We start from the raw sequence: 13,231 nt of genomic DNA on the forward strand, positions 1-13,231 counted from the left end.
TCACATTCTACGCAAAAATGTTATTTGTAGACCCCAACTGGAGCCTTCAAGTGACTTTAGATTTATTTTACCACTTCACACACCGAGTTGTTTTCCTCTTAGTTATAATTGCTTCTTATGTAATGAAAAACCTGCTCAAGAATGACAAAGCATGAAGAACTACTTCTCACCTCTTTTAACTGCAGCAGAAGAGGATATTATTGGAAAAAAATCAGTTAGTTCAATTTGGTACAGTCAACAATTGAAGGGACAGTCAAATCTGAACTCACCATCCTCATGAGGCAAGTTATTGGCATTGTCATAAATGAGCCAAAGCAATTCATTGGTCCCCATCTGACGCATAAAGATGGTAGAAAAAATAATTGCACTCAACTCTTTCAGGAATCTTTGATGCTGGGTATTGTTTTTAAACTTTGTTGCTGGATAATGTTTTTGAAATATGTGCACTGGCTGCCTCACTCTTCTAGCAGGACCTCATTTCATGAGTCTCCCCTCTCCCCTTTCTGTAAGACACACAGCCCTTCACTCAAGCAGCTTTCATGCAGTAGGAGGCAGAACAAAGCAACCTAATTCTTGATTGTGGAGAATTTCTAAAGCAGACACCCTGGCATTAAAAAAAATAGCATTAGGAGAACAAACAAAGTGTGATAGGTCAGAGGTTCATTTCACCTCCATTTCTCACTTCCCTTTCCCCCAAAGACAAAGATCCCTGAGTGTTAAAAGGAGTGTGTGTGTTGAGGGTGGTGGTGGTGAGAAGAGAAGAAATCTTGGACATTAGATATTAGGGGATATGAGAAGGGTTTCTGGGTTCTGAGTTCTGCCTCCTGCCTGCTACTTGGCCTCTGGTAGAGAGGTTGGGAGGCAGAGTATAAGTCAATCGTTCGACTGAATTTCAGGATTCAAGAGCAGAGGCATCCTGTGTGTGCCTCATGGAGAAGCTCCATCCTCTGCAACCTGCTTTCTCTGCCCACAAGCCACGGTGGGGGAGCAGCAGCCTAGAAGCACTGGCTTGCTCTAGGAAACACCTGCATGTTCCTAACTAAGCAAGAGGGTCTAAGACATCTAAGACAGTGAGACTCCCATGCCCCTCACGTGCTTTAAAGTGTTTTCCCAGGGGTGGGGTGGGTTGTGTTCAACCATCCACAGTCTATTCGTCTACATGCATCCTCCTTAAGAATACATTGATTTGCAACATCTATGAAATTGGGCTTCCTTGGAATCTGAATATTAAATTTCATTATTCTGATTTCACCTTGCAGTGTAGTCTTTAATGCTTTTCAAAATATTTCTTAATTCCTTCTCACTTTGTGCTCTTTCAGCAGCAGGCCAAGGTGGGAGGAAGAGATATCATGCTCCCTTTTGACAGGTGAGATGACGAAAGCACAGAAGGATTTGGAAACATGTCCAAATCCACAGAGCATAAAAGTAACAATCCCTTTCTTAACAACACCACCAGCAGCACAGCAAAAACCATAGTTACTACTTTTTAAATCCTTGCTACCTGTTTGCTAACAGCTCTTCATGCCTTATCAGGTTTTTGTAGTCACCAACACCATTAAGTAAGTATTAATTGTTTAGACATACTGCAGATAAGGCAGCTGAGGATTAGTGGGGTTAAGTATACTGGCAAAGACCACATAAATGAGTAGTGTCACAAAGTACATGTAACTTACATGCTGATTTTCAAACTTAAGCCTCAAGGAAGATACCATCCACTGTTTCATCTAATTCTCAAAACATCAAATAAATCTATTAGCATGTATTAAGGCTAGAGAGGCTTCTTATTAAAATGAAATAGCGCAAACCCTGCAGGCAAGCAGGACAACTTTAGAAGTCTCACCATCTGCCCTTCACACTGGAGATATGATAGTATCTTAAAGGCAGGATGATTCAAAAATCCAGGCATCTGCAAACAGATTTTCTTTGTAGTCTTTCCTTTAACACAACAGTTCTCTAACTTTAGCATGCAGGAGAGTGACAAGAGATGATTGTACATAATTTGTGTGTATGTGTGTTTGTGTATGTGTGTGTGTTCAAATGTGAGACTTTATGAATACTAAATTTTGGTCGCCTAACGGCATAGGTGCTCAAAATTTTTTTAATTCAGTTACAGAAAAACAAGAAAGAAGATTTAACAGAAGAGTTAAGGAATACAGTCAAAGTTAGTTCTGACTTTCTGTAATTTTCCCCTAATGGGCTGACTTTAGAATCTAACCATCACGTAAAATACGGAGCTACTTAGAAAGTAACATGTTAAGAATTGGAGGTAGGTGTGTCTGACCAAACCAAAACCAAACCAAACAAAACATGCTTATTACCTTTTGGCTTCCAAGCCAAAGCTGGAGAGCCCCTGTTTTTTGTTTGATTTCCATTTTTTTGTTTTGTTTTGTTTTACTCTATTCTATTTCAATCCATCACAGAGTTAAATAATACATAGATAAGTGGTTGTGTCATAAATGCCTGTTGACTATCTTGCTGATTGATAAAAAAATAACACTGATTTGATCTTATCTGAAATTTTTATTTTAAACGTCTCAAATAACTCTCAATCATGCCAACTCTTGGAAGCCAAGAGCCTACCATGTAGATATAGTAATTTTCTGTATCCTTATTGAGAAATGTAATGGAGGCCTCCCATTCTAATATGCAGTAGCACAAACAGAATGTCAATTTCCTGCCGAGCTCAGATGGATCTATTTCAGGTTACTATTCAATATATATACTGTTTGCTAACATTCACCTGTAAATTTGTGTTTATTCTTCCTTCCTTGAGCTCTAAGTGCAATCTATTTTAATTTTCCCCCTTGCCAAATACTCAGTTGCTGACAAACACACATTCAAATTTTTCTTGCATATTCATGCCTCTGATTTTGTGATCAAATTGGGTTCCTGGGCAAATCAGTTTTGATTTTTGCATATACATGTGCCTGCACAAGTGCACGTGCACACACACACACACACTTTTCATTCAACTACAATTGCTGGAAGAAGTTTAAGTAAAGAAGTGTACCCTGAAGTGACACACACCCAGTGTCCCTACTTAACTAATTAGGGCTATATTATAAGGTCCCAACTTCAGCTGCAGTTGGGTTTAAAGACTAACAGGTATTACACAGAGTTAAAATCTACCCGTAAAATCTTTAAATTGTCCATAAATTATATCACGTGAGTTTTTGCATCTATCCCTATACAATAATGTCTATTTAAAAATGCATAATGTATAGTAAGGTGCATATGTAACATATATGCAAAACATAATTTTAGAGTATTTTGCAGTATTTAAAATGTTTTGTCAAGTTCATATAGTTGTAGGCATATAAATTAAATGTGTGTATGCTGTGATTCCCATATTGAAGCGATATTGTCATAAAAGAATGATTTTTTTGATGATTATATCCATGTTTATCATTTGCTTTCTGAATTTGTATTACCCCAGAATGTTGTTTAGCCTACTGTTTTGAGCTCAAGAATCTTACAGAATACACCTTTTGGGGATCATCTTCTTGTTTACAGGGCATTTTATAATTTTCCAAGGTGTTTCCTCTAGATTATCTTATTTTATCCTCAGTACAGCCCTATGGGTAAGATACCATTAATTCTTATTTTACAGATAAGGTGACAGAATCAGAGAGGTTAACTTACAATGCGGTTTAGTTGAGAATTATAAACAACTTTTAAGAGTCCAAGTTCCCCCTCTTTCCCTCTCATACCACAATTGTTTCCTGATTCAGTTTTTTGTTTTGTTTTTTTTCTACTATTTTCCAAAAGCCCGGTTCAGTTTTTTTTTTTTTTAACATAGGCAGGCACCAGGAATCGAACTCGGGTCTCTGGCATGGCAGGCGGGAACTCTGCCAGTGAGCCATGGTGGCCTGCCCCAGTTCAGTTTTAAAACACATTTTCTCATAGAGATTTCTTAGAAGATATTTGGTATAATTTAAAAGAAAAGTTTTTGCTAATTTTTGCTTAAGAGTTTTAAACTGTAGCCAAAAATAACTTACTCAAATTGGGGTGAAGAAATGATACAACCTATAATTGGGAAAATTATCCCAGAACAAAGGTGAACTTTTTGAACCTGGAGACTTTTAAGCTTTATTTCAAACAGAACATCTCCCCAAAGTTTGAAGCGTCTGGATGAAGCAACTCTGTTGATTTCAGAATGGAATCTGAGCTTCAAACACATCACACGCACAGAAAAAGGGTATCTCTTTTTATTGCCAAATCCAGAGAATCAAACCGTTTGGAAAGCATCTCACCGAGAAGCCCGGGATCTTTCTAGAACAAAACTTCCTAGAAGATGTTTTAAACTGAATCCAACAGAAGAGCACAAAAAAAAGAAATACAACCTGCCAGTAGAAGAAAATGACAAGGTTGGTGACACATTAACAGAAACAGTCAAGAAAGCAGATCCTGTCCATCAACTTTGCAAAAGAAATTCCCAGTCACCCCCGTGACCTTCTAACTGGACTCACCATCTGGAAGATAAGAGAAGTTCAGACTAAAAGTACAATGGACTCACACATCTTGTAGGCTCCTCTGCTAGACTGGTGACACCTGAGGTGTGCCCTTTGAAGAGCCACCAGGCTGGAGTTCAAATGGACGTTAGTCCAGTTCAATGAATATATTCTGAGGGCTACTATGGGTTCTTTCTCTTTGATTTGCGTGCTAGTGATCTGTGCATTGCAGACTCTTTAGAAAGGTGAAGAAGACTTCTTACACATGCTTGAAACGTATGTCCTCAGGAATTGCAGAGTAAATATTTAAGGCTTCCAACTATATTACTGTCTTCTTTCCCTTCTGGATTTCATCAAAAGTTCTGAAGCTCCAAAAAAGGTACATGACTGCATTCAGTCATTAATTAAGTCATTTACAAATATTCCTTGAATTTCTACAGTGGCAATAAGACCTTATCTCTTCATCCAGCAAGACACACACATTTGACTTGGGCAGACAATAAGAAAGCAAGCAGCCAACACATAGTTTATACATACAATGATGGATGGAAATGCAAGATATATCAGGTGAGACATTGCCACCCAACCTAGACTAGAAAGACCAGGAAAGTCTTCAGAAAGACGGTGAGACCTGATCCAAATTCTGGGTGTTGCTTGGACATGGAGAAAAAGGTGGCAATTAATTTCCATGCATGTGTTTTTCTATAAGGGGATGTTTATATATTTAAAGGACTCCTGAGTACATGAAGGGCATTTTAATATTTATAATCATTTTTCTGAAACACTACCTTTAAGCACTTTCTTCCTTCTAGTCAAAAAAAGGGAAGACTATTTGCTGAATTTCGACCCAAGCTCCAACTTAAACTTTTTTGAGTGACAGAAATTCAGTCTAGTTCCATCTACTTGACTTAGCATAACTCTTGCTGCTAATACCCAGGTCCTGCCAAGCACAGGATAGAAAACTATTTTCAGGAAGAGAAGCAGGGAAATTGGAAAGATGCAACCACTTAAGGAAGTAACTTTGCACAGTAGTTGGATAGAATGAGCAACGGTGGGTCTGTTTTAGGTATTGGTGGAAAAGCATTTCCATTCTAAGTAGCAGAGTAACATCTCCTGAAAAATAAAAGTTATATACCATAGGCCCTTGCATTTCTAAGAGATATATTCTGCAGCCTTCAAACTCCCTAAATTTATGAAGCCTCCAAAGCATATATTTTTTCCCTCATAAAATGAAGCAAGGTATATCTGAAAAAATTAAGTGACTTCTTTAGGTTTTTAATAGCTGTATAAATATAGAGCCAAAAGTCACTTATAAAAAGTCAACTGTTACGTGCTGATTGCTCTATCACTATGCACCACAGAGGCGGGTGGAGAGAGGGGAAGGCAATGGAGAGACCACTAATCTACAGTCTGCTGTGACTCTGGGCAGCTAACTAGTAAAATGACACACTCCCACATACAGTGTCACCGTACACCTTTCAAATGGTTACTTTAGCAGATGCCAAATGCGGCCTTTTCATGAGCCTTCAGTTACCTCCCTGATAGACAAAACCATGATGTTGCATCTGCAAATGTCATGAAACTATGGTATTTTTCAATCACTAATAGACAAAACAAAAATCCTAAATGACTGGGTCTCCCAGAGGGATGGAGTTTCAGTGTTAAACTCTGGCAGACCCCCTGAAGTGGGAGGAAACTCAGTTACCTCAACTCAAATATGCTGCTGCTGCATAAGCAGACATAAACAGGAAGGAAGACAAAAGTTTGAAATCAATGGCAATGTGAAACTGGGGATCAAGACAAGCTACAGAAATTTCACTGTCCTCAGAATAAATCTCAAAGCTATCGGAGGAAGGCCTTTATCTAGTTTTTAATTAGTCCCACTAAAACATTTTTATAACGTTATACATGAAGCTGGATATTAATTCAGTGGAAATGGCAGCTCACGTCCCCGTCACAAAACATCATTGGTATATTTTGTCATCGGTAAGATACTGTCATCAATATAGATTTCCATTTTTGTAAATCATCTCTTATTTGGGGAAAGAGGGGGGCTATTGATTTTTTTCCTAGTCTTTTCTCGGAATGTTAACCTTGTTTAAGTTCTTCATTTCCTCTGCCTGAAGCACCATGTTGCAACGGAATTAAATGCATAGTAAAATGGCCATGTGAGAAAGGTTTATGCATTATGTTAAAACCTGCTCCCCTGATAAATAGAGCCATTAGGGTCTGGAATTCACTGCATTAGTCTACTTAGTTCAATCCAACAACATGTCTTAAAAGTCTCACAAATTTTTTCTAATGCTAATGAGCTGCACCACCAAACCTCATCTGTTGCAGAAGGATCTAATATTTCTAGAAATTTAATGCATTTAAGAGTTACCCATAGAATCACCCTACCTGAGTTGGCAGTTCAAGACTACTCAGATTTATAGACAGGGAAAATATGTATACATTTCAATGTGCAGCAGCTTCCGAAAATACATTCAGTGAGCCTTAACAAAAATCACTTTGGTTTAGCATTGGTTTATCATCATCTACTGGCAGGAAAGGAAGTAAAGAAAGATCCCTATCAAAAGTGTATGTGTGTGCAAGCACATAAATATATGTATGTTAAATATATCACCCAAGTAGAAAACCTTGGTGAAAAATGCTAATCGACAAGAAACAACCAAAATCCTTGAATGCCAATCTGCACGCTAGAGATTCTAAACCACTGAGAATTTGAGTGCCCAGTAAGAACAGATGAAAGCATTTCTGAAGTATCAAGATGAGGGGAGAGGGATGGAATTGGACAGGAGAGGGGGCATTTTAAGCAGGGAAAATGCATGAAGTGACAATGATGTGGGATGGTAACCTATGAGTGGTTGCCTCTTGGAGTCTATATGGTGCTTGGTGTGAGACAAGGTGATGAAATCAAGCAAAGAAAAAGAAGTTTTTCCTGATATGGGTCAAGTCTTTAGAAAAAGAAACTCTGGTTTGGTTAGACAGGTGATAAACCAAAATATTTGGTAACCTACAAGTAAGTTGAGACAGTAGTTTTTCATTACTTGGCAAGTAAAATGTGTCTCACACTTATGAAGACAGTGTTGGGTGAACAAGGCACACGCGAGCCCCAGACAGCAATGTCTTGGAACAGCCCCAGGCCTTTGATTTCGCATCTCAGCTTTTCCTCATCAAGTTCAAGAGACAACCTCACAGTGTCCAGGGCTTCAGCTTCATCTGTCTCACTGCACTTGGTTGGCCCAGTTTGCATAACCAAATTCAAACGTTTTTGGTTATACCAAAAGCAAAAGCAGTTTCAGTACTCACCTGCATATTGAAGATCTGGGAACCCATCTGCATAAATAGAAAAAAAAGGCTAAAGCATGGGATTTATTAAATTCACCAAAACAAAATATATTATGTGCTCATTTTGTTATAGATGCAGGGAAAATAATCCTTGAGGGGCTTACATTCTTAGCGTAGAAATCAGAAACAAACAAGCAAAAGAGTACTTTCAGATAATACTGATGTGCAGGAAATAAAACAAAGGCAATGGGGCAGACTCAGGGATCAGCATTAAGTTTTCTATGAAGGGACAGAGAGGAAATAATTTGGGCTTTGTAGGCCATGGTGGTCTGTGTTGCAACCACTTAACTCTGCTGTTGTAGCAAAAATGCAACCACAAACAATAGGCGAACAAGCAAGTGCGGCCATGTGCCATTAAAACTTTATTGACAAAAACAGGCAGCAAGCTGGAATTGGCCCATGGGCTGTCGTTTTCCGACCCCTGGAATAGAGAGCTGGAGATTGGTTAGTTTAGCTAAAGTGTTCGAGAAAAATTTTCTAGGGAGGTAATATCAGTTGCGACCTCAGTGGTAAGAAAGTTCAGCCATAGAAATCTCAGAGATAAAGTATTTGATGCAGCAAGGAACTTTTGTAAATGTTTCAAGCTGAGGTGGAGCAAAAAGAAGGACAGTTTTATTACCTTCAAGCCTGGTACATACCCCAAAGTTCATGTAAAAACAAAACAAAACAAAGCAAAAACTATAATTAATACTAGAGCTACAATATAAAAGCTCACACTCTTTTCTGAAATTTGTCTTTCAATAAGGACCTGGAAAATATTTTCTGAATTATTGCAAATATTATTTAATCATTTTCAGAGCCCAGGCACAGTTAGATGTAATTTCACATTGAGCCCTATCTTCTAACTCTGATCCTTGGATGAGGGTTGCTTTGGACAAAATTAATCGAGTTGGACTCAGAAGAAACATACCTATACTTAAAATGCAGCTAGCATCCAATAAATACCAGCTGAATGAATGAACAGAAGAATTACCATTAAGAAAACAAGCTAGGTTGATGTGTAAACCTTTGGAAGACAGTGGTGTGGATGGATGGTGCAATGTCTTTGGACATGTTAGTTCATTTAATTTTCATCACAAATACCAAGGGTTGGATTTTGCTTGAGGATAAAAACTGTCAGCTCACAGATCAAATCTGGCCTTCAGTTTAGTTTTGTTTGGTTAGTTATCAACATTTTAAAATCAGGAGAGTTGGTATCAAAATCTGGATTTCTGGCTTCAATTGAGAGATCTGGGCATACAGAGCCCTGGAATTCCCAAGTGATGATGATTCTCTGCAGCTAAGTGAAAGCTACAACCTTTAAGTGGGGATGAGTTTTCTACTTTGCCAGAGTGACTACCTGGCCTTCTGGTTTCATTGAGCCCAAAGCTTTTAAAGCCTTTGGGGAATGAGAAGTGGGGAGTGGCGTAGGTTTTCTTTAAGAAAAAGCAATGCAAAGTTATGTGTATAGTCTGTTTGAAGAATCTACAATTCTTCAGGAGAAATTACAAATTAAAAAATGCCCATGATCCACAAATGCAATATTCCTGGGGTGACTCAAATGCTACATAACACCTCGATATAATGGAAAATGTGAAGGAGGCAGAAGTCAGAGAAGAGGCAACCCTATTAACCAATTAAAGTTAAATATCTTGCTTTTGCAAATTTTGTGACAACATATACTCTCGTGAACCCTGGTCAGACCCCCCTGCCTAGGGCCCTAGAAGAGGTTAAGCCACTTCTCTTGGCCCTTTTGTACGTTCCTGCCTGGATTCTGAGGGCAGATCAGTTTTCAAACCCTTCAACTAAAAGATTTCTAAGTTCTCTTTTTGCTCTGACATCTTAAAGTTCTGTGGATTTGCTTTTGTTCACACTCTGTAATATTTTCTTAAAAGACTCATAGCCCAAGCTATTTTCCCTTACTGTAGTCTCAGAGTAATCTGCTAAATGAGCTTGACAATGGATAGGATGTGTGGATTTCTTTCAGTTGTTTGCGGGCAATCTAACACATTGGAACTGCCAAGCGTCAGTTGAAAACTGAAAAATTCAGCCATTATCCTAAACAAGTGACAGGTAAATTCTTACACCATGCTGATGATCAAACAAATGACAAGTTTCTCTACTGTCTTTGTAACAAAGTTGGACCGTGGCTGCATATATTGAAATATGAGTGAAAGGGGAAAATTTGTCAGGTTGCTCAAATAATGAGATAATTGCCTATGCTTGAGAGTTTTCAAACAGCTGCAGGTGACCTGGAGGTAAGCCTTCCCTCGGTTCACAACCCATCTGCCCTGCCTCTTTTCAATGTCTAGAGCAAGTGTCTTTTAACCCGGCATTGAATGAAATCAAAACGTTAGTGAACTGGTGGCCAAGAACGGTGATGTGTAAAACACTCTGAGTCCAGTTAGGGCTTAATCATTAATTAGACAGCGTAGCCTCATCTTCAAATGGTACCTGAGGCTCTAACACTGGACGGTGCAGGACAAATGCAGTAGTTTTCAAGGATATTGGAGTGAGCAGCTCATTACCAACACTGAAATTCATAAAAGCCTAGAGAAGACTTTTACTTTGGCACAGATCCCTTGCATGGAGGTATAATTCCCTGCATTTGTAGATAGTTCAGAAATGTTTTATGTATGCGCTATTTCCAAAGAGTCTTTTAAAATTTCCTTTCTCATAGTATAATCGGTTGTTACCCCTCCTATTGATTTCCCTAAAGAGCACAAGTCTATTCCATTAGAAATAGAGAAGAAAAAATATATATATATATATAAGTTGCTTTTAAGCTGAGTAGAAGCAGTTTTCTTTTACTTTCTTTTTTATTTGGGGGTGGGGGGTGGCGGTGGCATCGTGGAGGATGAATGAATCTGCAGTTTGCCACCTAGACCTGTTCTCTGGACCTCATTTGTCCCTGAAACCTGGGCACATTTGGTAGGGAAAAGGAAATTCTGAATGCCACAGGGCTAGAGATAGGAAACACAAGGCAGGAAATAAATATAATGGGTACAGTGGGAAAAAACTCAATGTCCATCAACTAATGGACACGCTGATGGTGGTATACTGCATATAGTGGAATATCACTCACCAATCAAAATGAATGACATACTGATTCATGCAACAATATGGATGAAACCTGCAAACATTAATCGATTGTGGTGATAGCTACACAACTGCGTGAAGAGTAAAAACCATTGGATTTTATACTTTAAAAGGATGAATTTTATGGCATGTGAATTATATCTCAGTAAACTGTTTTTAAAAAGTGAGTGGGTATAAGATTCAAATGAAGACACAGAAGCCTGTTTTTTCACATCCTTCTATAATTATTTCATTCTCCTGCAACGAGTCCTTCTAGGGTTTTCTACCTTTCTGTGGATAAAAACAGCAATCTGTTATATCTGTAGCAACCATTTTAGAGGCAGCTGAATTAAGCTGAGGCTTGGTGAAAACTTGGCAGGACTTTAGACGTGAATCCAGCCTTGCGTGGTCGAACCCATGTGCTTGCTATCCACTTGTGAGGCTCTTTTTCAAATGGTTCGGAACGTGTTCCAGGGCTTCTCTGCGCTAAGCCTCTGGTAATGTCACACTAACAATGGAAGTGAAATTGGGCTCATAATTAGGAGCTTATTGTGTCCCAATATTCTGCCATGCAGCTCAATCTAGAAATAGCCAAGTCAGTCAAACAAACTGATATGCAATCAGGATGCCTAGGAAATAATTGTAGAAAAAAACTGAATAAAACGACTCGACAATTTGATGTTTGCTTTAGTTTTCTACAGTAAAGGGCCTTGAGTACTCTAGGACTGCAGTGCATATCCATTTGGAACACCTGGATTTTTTTCTTTTGAGACATAGTAATATGGTAGGAATATTTCTTTAAATTTGATATATGGTCTAAAGCAGTTTTTTTTGTTTTTGTTTTTGTTTTTTGGCATGGGCAGGCTCTGGGAATCGAACCCAGTTCTCCGGCACAACAGGTGAGAATTCTGCCACTGACCCACTGGTGCATCACCCTCAGTCTGAGGCAGTTTTACCAAAATGTGTTCTCCCAACACAAGTCCTGCAAAGATTCTTCTTGAATAAAGCGTTCTGAGGTCAAAATAACTTAGGGAAATATTGTATTTCTGGTTCCCACTTGGAGGTTCCCACTCAGAAATTCTTTTAGAGGCTCTGAAGAGTCCCGCCAGAATGAAAGTTGGGAAATACCGTTTTTGTGTTTCTCCAAATCCTACAGATATTTTTATTTTCAAGTGACGCCCATTAACATCCAAAGGAATAAGTTTTTCTGGAAATATTCTATAACATGCTGATACAGGAAATGTCCAAATTACTAGCGCTTTTCTGCAAATATGTGCAGCACACATGCTGTGTGGAGGAATCACCAATACAGGTGCTTGTCCCTTTGATTTTTTTTTTAAGATTTTTATTTTATTTTTTAAACTATTTTCTTTAACTTTTTTGTTGTATAGTATAACATATATACAAAGCAAAGAAATAAAGAAGTAATAGTTTTTAAAGCATCAGCAAGCAGTTACAGGATAGATCCCAGAGTTTGTCATGGGCTACCATATGATTCTCTCATATTTTTCCTTCTAGCTGCTCCAGAATATAGGAGGCTAGAGGGCTTAAATACTTTTTTATCATCACAATCGATTTTTTTCCTTCTTTTTTTGGTGAACAATAACATAGATACAAAAACAATTTTGTATAAATTTCCAAGCACAGCACCACAATTAGTTGTAAAACATATTTCAGACTTTGACATAGGTTACAATTTCCCAAGTTCCTTTGATTTTAACATTCCCTTCCTTCAGTTATCTTTTCAAATGTTACTTCATCAAAGATCCCTCCTTGAAAATACCATTTTAAACAGCAATTCACTCACCCATCTCTCTCTACCCCCTGCTTTATCTTTCTTCCTAGTATAGATCTCTGCTGACCTATTACACATTTACATATTTATACCTCTTCGACTAGAATCTAAGTTCCATAAGAACTTTGTTTGGTTCATCCTGAATTAGGAGCTCAATAAATATCAGAGAACAGGAACAAAAAAACAGACATAACTTTTAACTCATGAATTGAATGCTTTGTTTATAAAGAAAATCACTCAGCTCATCCTTGACAAAGGAGTGGTTTCTTTCTTGGTAGACTTAGAGCTGCTCATTGTTGAGTAATAATAACAGTAAAACAACAGTATCAATAAGAAAATATGCCAAAAAATAAAAGTAGCCACTATTGATCCAAACACTTCTTTTATATCAGGCACTGCGCCTTGTGCTTCGCTGTCTCAATTCTTTTCTCTTTTCACCCTCCTTCTCTGCCTCTGACCTTCCCTCCTTTCTTCCATTTGATATCTGTTTTAGCAATGTCAATGCATAGTCCCGAGCTGGGCCCCAGATACTTACAAATGCATGAAATATAATGGAGCACTATCTAATGGTGAGGAC

General features: G+C 38.2%; 1 protein-coding gene across 3 annotated transcripts in view; it reads right to left on the reverse strand.

The window, feature by feature from the left end:
* TSHZ2 (teashirt zinc finger homeobox 2) overlaps positions 1–13,231 on the reverse strand; it is a 458,954-nt gene that overhangs the window by 373,481 nt on the left and 72,242 nt on the right. The gene's annotated exons all lie outside the window — the stretch shown is intronic.

The sequence above is a fragment of the Tamandua tetradactyla genome, chromosome 1 (assembly GCF_023851605.1).
Source record: "Tamandua tetradactyla isolate mTamTet1 chromosome 1, mTamTet1.pri, whole genome shotgun sequence".
Lineage (NCBI taxonomy): Eukaryota > Metazoa > Chordata > Mammalia > Pilosa > Myrmecophagidae > Tamandua > Tamandua tetradactyla.